We start from the raw sequence: 8,527 nt of genomic DNA, 5'->3' as shown, positions 1-8,527 counted from the left end.
TTAAGTGGGCTTGGGAGTCAGGCCAACCTGGGCTCAACAGCACCTAGGAGCTGCATGAGCTTGAGCAAATTTTTGTATTTAACCTGTCTGTAAAATGAGCACCCTCACCATTGTGAGGACCTCACAGTCACAGATCAGGTGAGGTGGATGCACTAGAAATGCACAGCTCATAGTAGGTGCTCAATAAACAGGACCATCCCTTCTCGGTCCTCCCTTCAGCCCCATGCAGAGCTCCGTAGCGCATGGCCCATCCCATGCCCCGTGTCCTCATTACCCTGCTGTGCCCTCCCAGGCAGGCAACTAGGACCCATGTCCCATGGGAATGAGTCTTTGATGTGTGAATGGCTGGGGAACTCAGGCAGCCTGAATGCTGGGTCAGCGGCCATGTGTGCCTGGTACCTTTTCATGAATTGAAAGTGGGAGATGGTGCAGGTGAGACAAATGGCCTGTGGTCTCTTCACCTGGCCAGAGGCTTAGCCTGATTGCTGCCTTGGGAGTGAGGGGTTCAGGGGAAGGAAGAGGAGTGGGAAAGAGGGGGAGATGGGGACAAGGGTATCTTTAGACCTAGAGCGTCTGTTTTCCTGGGATCGAACCCAGTGCTAGGCCTCTGGGTGGCAGCTTAAGGAGAAAGTGGGGACTCAGGGGTAGTGACTTCAGCGAGAGGGGAGGAGGAGGCCTGGTGGCTGTGAGTCACAGGGGTTGAGAGGAAACCTCTGGTGATGGTCCACTTGCTAGGCCTGGGGCTGCAGTCTGTGGCCTCCACTGCTCATCTCCTGTAAGGAGCAGAGTCCTGTGGAGGCTTAGGGTGGGCTGAGGGGAAGTGCGGAGAGGCTGAAAGGGGACCTCCGGGCAGGGAGAGCTTTACAGACCCCAGAGAAGAGTCTCTTCAGCATCACCCACTTCCCTGTGACTCTAAACAACTCACCTCGCCTCTTTGGGCCTCAAAGTCCTCACATGTAAAGCAGGGAGGATAATATCCACTTGAAGGGGCTATTCTGAGGATGATTAAAGACTAAAGAAGAATTTTCCCTTTTTGCATAGAGGGCCGGGGCAGGGGTGGGGAGTTGGGGGGAGGCTTGAGAGACAGAGGCTGCAGGGGGTAGGCTTGGGTGTCAGAAGCTGGGTGACCCTGGGCAAGTTGCTTGTCCTCACTGGACCTCAGAGGCCTCAATCCGTCATGGAGCAATCTGGCCTGGGGTCCCAAAGGGTAAATAGGCTTTGTCATGATGCTGGGAAAGACTGAAGGCAGGAGGAGAAGGGGACGACAGAGGATGAGATGGTTGGATGGCATCACTGACTTAGTGGACATGAGTTTGAACAAGCTCTGGCAGTTGGTGATGGACAGGGAACCCTGGCGTGCTGCAGTCCATGGGGTCGCAAAAAGTCTGACACGACTCAGTGAACTGAACGCAGAAGCAAGCCTCCTTTGAGTGCCCGTCATCAGCCAGCCCTGCTCTGGGTCTTCACGAGTGTTGTCTCATGTGAGCTCTACGACACAGCACTTGTTACCAGTGGGGAAACTGAGGCATGTGGCCTGGCCCTGGGTGGCGAGGAACTACTCTCTGCAAGGGTGAGACTTGCTCTGAAGTCTGATGGGAATGATAGTAAAAACCTTCATTCATCTGTACATTTTGCCAAAGCTTCCTGCCCATTCTCTATTCTCCCATTTGACCCTGATAACAACTCTCTGAGGTGGAGACTCTGACTACCCCGAGTTCACAGGTGAGAAACCTGGAGAGAGGAAGTGGCTTGCCTGGGGTTGCTCAGGGTGTTAGCAACTGTCTGAGCCACGATTGGAACCTTCTCCTATTTTCTGGGGAAAGGTCATCCCAGGCCAGCAGAGCACCCACTAACCAACTCACTCTGGGAGCCCAACCAGGGCTCCCTGGTTCAACAGGAGCCCTGAGAGCTTGTGCAGAGAGCTAGGTGGACTGGAGGGGAAGGGAACTTGGGCCAAGCAGCTGGGACAGCTGGGGAGGGGAGGGAAAAGTCTACCTCGAAATAGCAGAGTCATATTGTCCAGAAATTTTCACCTAGAGAGTTTCTTAAAGTCAGACAAGCCCATTCTACAGATGGGGTAAACTGAGGAAGCCCAGCTGCTTAGATTAAAAAATCACCTCAGGACACAGCTGGCCTGTCTTAGGGCTCTAAAGCCCCAGCAGTCCTAAGGGGTGAGGACCAGAAGTGGGGAAAGGGACATTGGGGGTTCATCCTAGCAAGCTGTGCCCTGGGAACAGAGGACTGCAGGGGTCTCTGCCACCCTCCACTCCCACCCTCACCCACCCCCCAGCACTCACTAGTCACCAGGGTGGAATATTTTAGCACCTATAGAAAAACCGCCACAGACGGCCGTGGCAGCTGTTGCTAAGGAGACGCTCCCAAAATAGCCCCCCTCCGCCAACCTTTCCCGCTGCTGCTCCTGCTGTGGGGAGGGGAGGAGGCCAGGCAGAGAGGGGGTGGCACATGAGTCCTGGCCCTAGGTTCACTCACCTACCCTTTGCCCCCGGTGCCCACACTGGTCAAAGCCCCGGGCAAGCTCAAGACCTGGACAGCCACAGGTCTGCAGCAAGGGCAAGAGCAAGCAGAAGCATGCCTGTGGTCGCAGCCACAGTGCTTAGCTAGGAGAAGGTCACCCAGATGAAGGGAGATGGAACAGACAGTCCCTGCACCCAGGACCCCCGACACACTTGCACAATCACAGACCTCACAGTTTCACACACCCACTTGCGCACACCACAAGTACAAAACCCACAAATGTCCACCTAAATGTGCATACACAGCATCAAAGACATAAATAGATGCATGGGTAAACACATATGCCACAAATACACAACACACACCTGCAAGCACATACCACACAGCCCTAAATACACACATTTACATATGCACACTCAAATACACATCCCAAGTACACGCACACACACACACACACTCACACCCCAACATATGCACGCTGGGCACATGTGTACACATACACACATATACACCAAAATATATATTTATAGCCTCACAGCACATGAATACACAACTGTCCAAACACACCCGGCGTGAGGCGTTCAAGGGCACTAAGGATTGTAGTCCCGGGTTCTGTTCTGGGACCTCAAACGTTCTGGAACCTCCAGATGTCCTCCTGTAGTGGAGAACCCCTGTAATCCAGCCGCAAGGTGGAAGATTAGGAGGGTGGGTGGAGGGTGATGTCTCTGTGAACCCCTTTAAATGGACAGTCTGGGGACCAAAGGATCCCTGGTATCTGGGAGATCTCAGAGCCCATTTCTTAGGAAGCAGAAAATGGGGGCAGGGAACTCTCACCTGCAGACTGGAAATCTCCGGGCATGGAGAGTTCCGGGCCCCAACTCCACGTGCAGCTGGCTGCCACCCAGGCTGTGGTTGGGGCTGGGGTGATGATAAGCAGAAGGCAGTAGGTTAGCGATGGTCATGGTCCTTGACACACGCAAAGCTCTTCAGAGTTTATAACACCTTTACACCCCTTATTTCACATACTTGGTAGCAGCTATGCTGAGATGGTGATATTGTCCCCATCTCCGAGACCCAGACAAGAGAGGGGACCACAGAACAGGTCACTAGCAGAGTCGAACCAGACCCCAAGGAGATGCCGGCACACAGCCCTATGTGCCATCCATTTGGCTGCCAGACACAAGCTGGAAAGCAGGCCACCAGGGTGCTGTGCTTGGCTTTGCCCCTAATTTGCTCTATGATATAGGGGAGTAGTCAAGCCCTCCATCTCCCCACCTGGAAAGCCGAGAAGGAATCCCTAGGGATGGATGAGTTCAAGCAGCAGTTTACGGCCAGGGCCAGGGCTGGGGAGTGGAGCTTGCCGGATGCCCTCGGAATACCAGCGCAAGGACAAAGGGCGCGGAGTCTCTCCCCTCCGCCCTTGGCCAGCCGCCCTCTCCCTCCAGTCTCGCTCCGTGGCTCCCGTTCCGTGATCCGGGCTCCGGGGCTTCGGTGGCACCTCGTCACTCGGGAGACGCTGCGAGAGCGGCTTGCGGTTGCCTTGGGAACCTCGCCCAGGCCCTGGTGCGCGGTGCACGACTCCCGGCTCAGAGCTCTTTGCCTGCGCCGCGCGTGGAGATTGGCCTTGGGACTCTCCGAAAGACACCTGTCGCCAGCGGCGAAGAAGGGGGCATCGCGGCCAGGGCTGGTTTCTTTTACTTTTACTTTAGGTGTAATTAACAAACGGTAATACATGCATCTCAAGTGTACAGCTCAAAACCCATGTAACCACCACTCGGATCTAGATACAGAACACTTCCAGCGCCCCAGAAGGCATCCTCGGGCGAGAGGTTACCAATGATACTCTTTTTTGCACTTCTCAGGGAATAAATCAGAGAGGGAGTGATCGCTTCCCGAGAACATGACATTTCCGTGTTTTCTCCTAGCTCTGCTTTGCCTCGTTGGGCTTCGGTGTCCTGTAAACGGGACTCGGGGCTGGCGTTTGTTGCGTGGTTTATTTCTTGCAAAGAGCTTTAGAAACCTAGCTGACTTTGACCCTGATATTTACCCTCTGAAGTCAGTACTTGGTTTACACTCAAATGACCGATGAGAACACTACGGCTTGGAGAAATGAAACAAACTGCCCAAATTCAGACAGCTCATAAATAGTGGAGCTTGAAAAATCTTAGTTCCCCCACCGGGAATCGAACCCCGTGCCCCTCGCAATGAAAGCATGGAGTCTTAACCACTTGACCTCCGGGGAAGTCCCATCCCCTCTCTTCCCACGCCCTGCTCCAACCCATTCATTGACCTTTTAAAGAGTGCTACAAATAAAATACATTGGGAGAGTAAGTGGTATCAGACACATGTCTGCACCTTTGCACCTGTAGTTCTTTCTACTTGGGACTGTACTCTCTTCCCCCTGGCTTTGTCCTGAAGGCAAGCTCCTACTCATCCTTCAGAGCCCACTCTGGCATTCTCTGAAAGCCTTCCTAACTGCAGTTCTGCCTCCTGACTCCCCCCAGCCCAGGGTAATTACTCTCTCCTCTGTGCCATATCCAGCCCTGCACAGGCTCCTGGCCCCCACGGCGCCCCAGGGGCTCCTTAGGTCTACACCTACAACAGCCGGCAAGGCACCTGGCACACAGCTGGTCTTCAATAAATGTGCTTGGGACTGAAAGTGGAGGAGAGGTTTTGGAAACTTGGTTTCCCGCCCTGTAAAAATGGGGTGCACACTAGTTCCTACAGAGTGTCACTCAAAATATATTGAGCAGAGTGGGAAAGGGGGGAACTTCTGAAACACCTACTTGGGAAAAGCTCATTCTTTCCACTGGGGGCGGAGGAGCGCCCACTCATTGCCAAGAACAGAAAAGCCATAGTGGCCCCCAGGAACTCAAAGAGAGTCCCAGGAGCCCAGACCCATAGCTTCCTCTTCTTTCCAGGGTGCTACCCAGCTGGAGGCAGCTGATTAGGTGGCCGGGCTTCCTCATGATTGCGATTTTCACCTTACATCCACACAGAATTTGAGACAGCTGGCAGGATATTCAATACAGTGGTGCAATGTACCAAAAGGCTAGGACCAGGAAGGAAAAAAAATCTGTATATACATTTTTCCCTCTATCATTGAACAACTCCCCCATTCTCTCTCCCATAAATCTGACTTTGAAAGCATACAATCTGCTTTCAGGAAAGCAAGGAAAAAAGAATCATTATCCTTTGAACTGAAGGAAATTTCCCTCTTGGCTTCCCCTCCATTTCATTCCTAGAGCAGACAAACTTCAGGTGTCAGGAAAAGTGAGGCTTAGAGGGTGAGGGACTTGTCAGGAGCCCCCCAGCATCCGGGAGAGATAGGTCTGATGGTGCAGGTGGTCGGAGTGCCGGCATGGGCTAGAGACAGAGGGGGTAAAATGAGGAGGGGGTTTTCCCTGTGCTTCATGGGGAGCTTTGAAAAATGCTCCACCTTGAAGATGGGGTAGGTATGAAAAAGGTGGTGCCGATTACTAAAGCCAGAGTGATAGAACTTTGGGGAGAAGAGGTCTATGTGACCTGTGGGAGCAAGAGACAAGTTTGAGCCTCAGTTTTCTCATCTGTAAAATGGGAGTGATGAGCTCCCTGTCCTGAGACATAGGGGGGTATCAGTTTCATAGGGAAACTGGGAAGACTAGCTGTAAGGAGGACCAAGTAACCAGTTAGCAATACTTCTTACTCTTCTTCTTTTTAATATTTTATTTATTTGGTTGTGCTGAGTTTTAATTGCGGCATGTGGGATAGATCCCAGACCAGGGATGGAACCCAGGCTCCCTGCACTGGGAGCGTGGAGCCTTAGCTACCAGACCACCAGGGAATCCCCAGTCAGCAATACTTCTATCTTCATTATTCCCATTAACAGATGGGAAAGTGAAGGCCCAGGGAGGAGACACGGCAGGCTCAAGGCCACTGTGGCAGGCCCAGGACAAACCCTTGGCCCTGGGACCACCCAACCTGAGTTCTTCTCCTTCCACCACCACGATGGTCCCTCCTCAGACTTCCTCTGGCTGGGGCCAGTTCCCCTGTGGTCCCCCTGGAGAAAGAGAGGAGGATTCGAGCCCGTTCCAGCCCCCGCTGGCAGTTGGGGCTGCTTCTCAGGAGGACAGATGTTTCACCAAATGGCAAATGCACGTGCTTTTCCCTGGCTTGGGGAGGAGGTGGGCGCCTAGAAGGAGATGCCAGCTGGTTGGGCAGAGAGAACCGTAGCCACACCTGAGGTATTTAAATAGCCACCGCCTTCTCTGGGGCGGGGAGGCATCTGGGCAGGGTTTGGGGGGACCAGGGAACACAGCAGCCCATTCAGAACCCGTCACAGCCCTGGGATGAGTGCCTGGTTCTTCCTCCCACAGGAACTTGAACCACACAGCTCACTTTGCTGGGTCTCGATAGCCTTTACCTGCAAAGCGAGGCTTTAAAACCTGCTTCAGAAGGTGACTGTTGAGGCCAAACTGAGAGAACCTAATATGCCTGACCCATGCCTGGTACCCAGTACCCAGTAAGTGCTCAATACTTGATGGTTATCCTCACCAGGGCAGGAGTCCCCACAGAGCATCCTTGACAAATGGGCACCCCCGCCCCACCCTGCATGCTTACCTCTGGTGACAGGGGGCTCATCCCCTCCTATGACAACCCATAGTGTAATGTAAGGATTTAATTGCATGAACACTGGAATCAGACTGTGTGTGGGAATCCGGGCGCCACTATTCAGTGTCTGTGTGATGTTAAGCAAATTGCTTAACCTCTCTGTGCCTCAGTGTTCCCGGTGTAGAATGGGAATTATAGTACCTCCTTCTTAGTTTTGCTTAGATCAGTGCTTCTCGAACTTTCGTGTGCACACACATCACCCAGGGTTGCTGTTTAACAGCAGATTCTGATTCAGTGGGTCTGAGGTGGGGCCGGAGATTCCGCAGTCCCAACAGGCAATACAGATGCTGCTGGTCCTTGGACCACATTTTGAGTCTCGAAGGACCGCTGTGGCCTGGAGGCATGTGAAGGGGCCGTGGGAGTGTCGCAAGTAGAGAAGTGACACATTTAATCAGGGCAGAGCCCCTCTGGCTGGCTGTGATGGGGGAAGGGGCAGAGACGAAGTCAGTAATTTAGGGAGAGGTCGAGGTCCTGAGCAGGAAAACGGTCTACAGGGGTCAAAAGCGGGGAGCACATGTGATCCACTACTACAGATGCAGAGACCAAGGCCCAGAGAGGGTGGCCGGTCTACTCAGGAGGAGCACTGACAGGGCTCCTCCCCTCCATTGGCCCTTCACCCTTCACCCTCCCAACTTGCTGGCCCGCCGCCCTCTGGAGTCTCTCCTGGCCTGTGCTCCTGTTTGACATCTTGTCACACCAAGAAGAGGGAGACGCTAGTGAGGATCCTGCATCTCCCTGAGCATCTTCCATGCTCACCATCATCCCATTTTACAGATGAAACAACTGAGGCCAAGAGAAGGAAAGCCTCTCAGCGTCCTGGCTGGAACCGAGGCCCACCTGACTCCCAACCAGAGGGTCTGGTTACCGTTGTTCAACAGGTCAGGTCAGGACAAGGTGGCTCCTGAAAGGAACAGGTGAGAGGAAGGGGAAACTGGCTCCAGCTCTTCTCCCCACGGGAGGGGGAAGGAGTTCAAACTGCAGGCTGATGATGACCATAGCAGTGGGTCACCCGTTTCTGGGGGGCTTCCAACCTGCTAAGCCCATGCCAAGCAGTGGCACGCAGGACCCCACTTCACCCCAGAACGGGTCTTCTGAGCTCTGTGTACAGATGAGGGAACCAAGGCAGAAAGAGGGGCCCAGTGGCTCGCCCACGGTCACCCTCCGTTCCAAGTAGGGGAGGCAGGGGCCCGGACTCCGGGGGGACCCCTCTCAGGGGTGTCGGCGGGGTGGGACGTGGCAGGCACCCCGTGGACACAGAGCGGCCCGGGGCTGTAGTCGGCGAGCCCAGGCCGGAAGCCCCCCGGCCCGCGGGACGGCCCGCCCCAGGAGCCGAGGCGCTGGGCTGGGCCGGGAGGCGGGATCTCGGGCGGCGGCGCTTCCTGGCTCCCTGGCACGGCCGCCG

Source organism: Bubalus bubalis, chromosome 4 (genome assembly GCF_019923935.1).
Source record: "Bubalus bubalis isolate 160015118507 breed Murrah chromosome 4, NDDB_SH_1, whole genome shotgun sequence".
Classification (NCBI taxonomy): Eukaryota; Metazoa; Chordata; class Mammalia; order Artiodactyla; family Bovidae; genus Bubalus; species Bubalus bubalis.
This window is presented reverse-complemented; position numbering follows the sequence as displayed.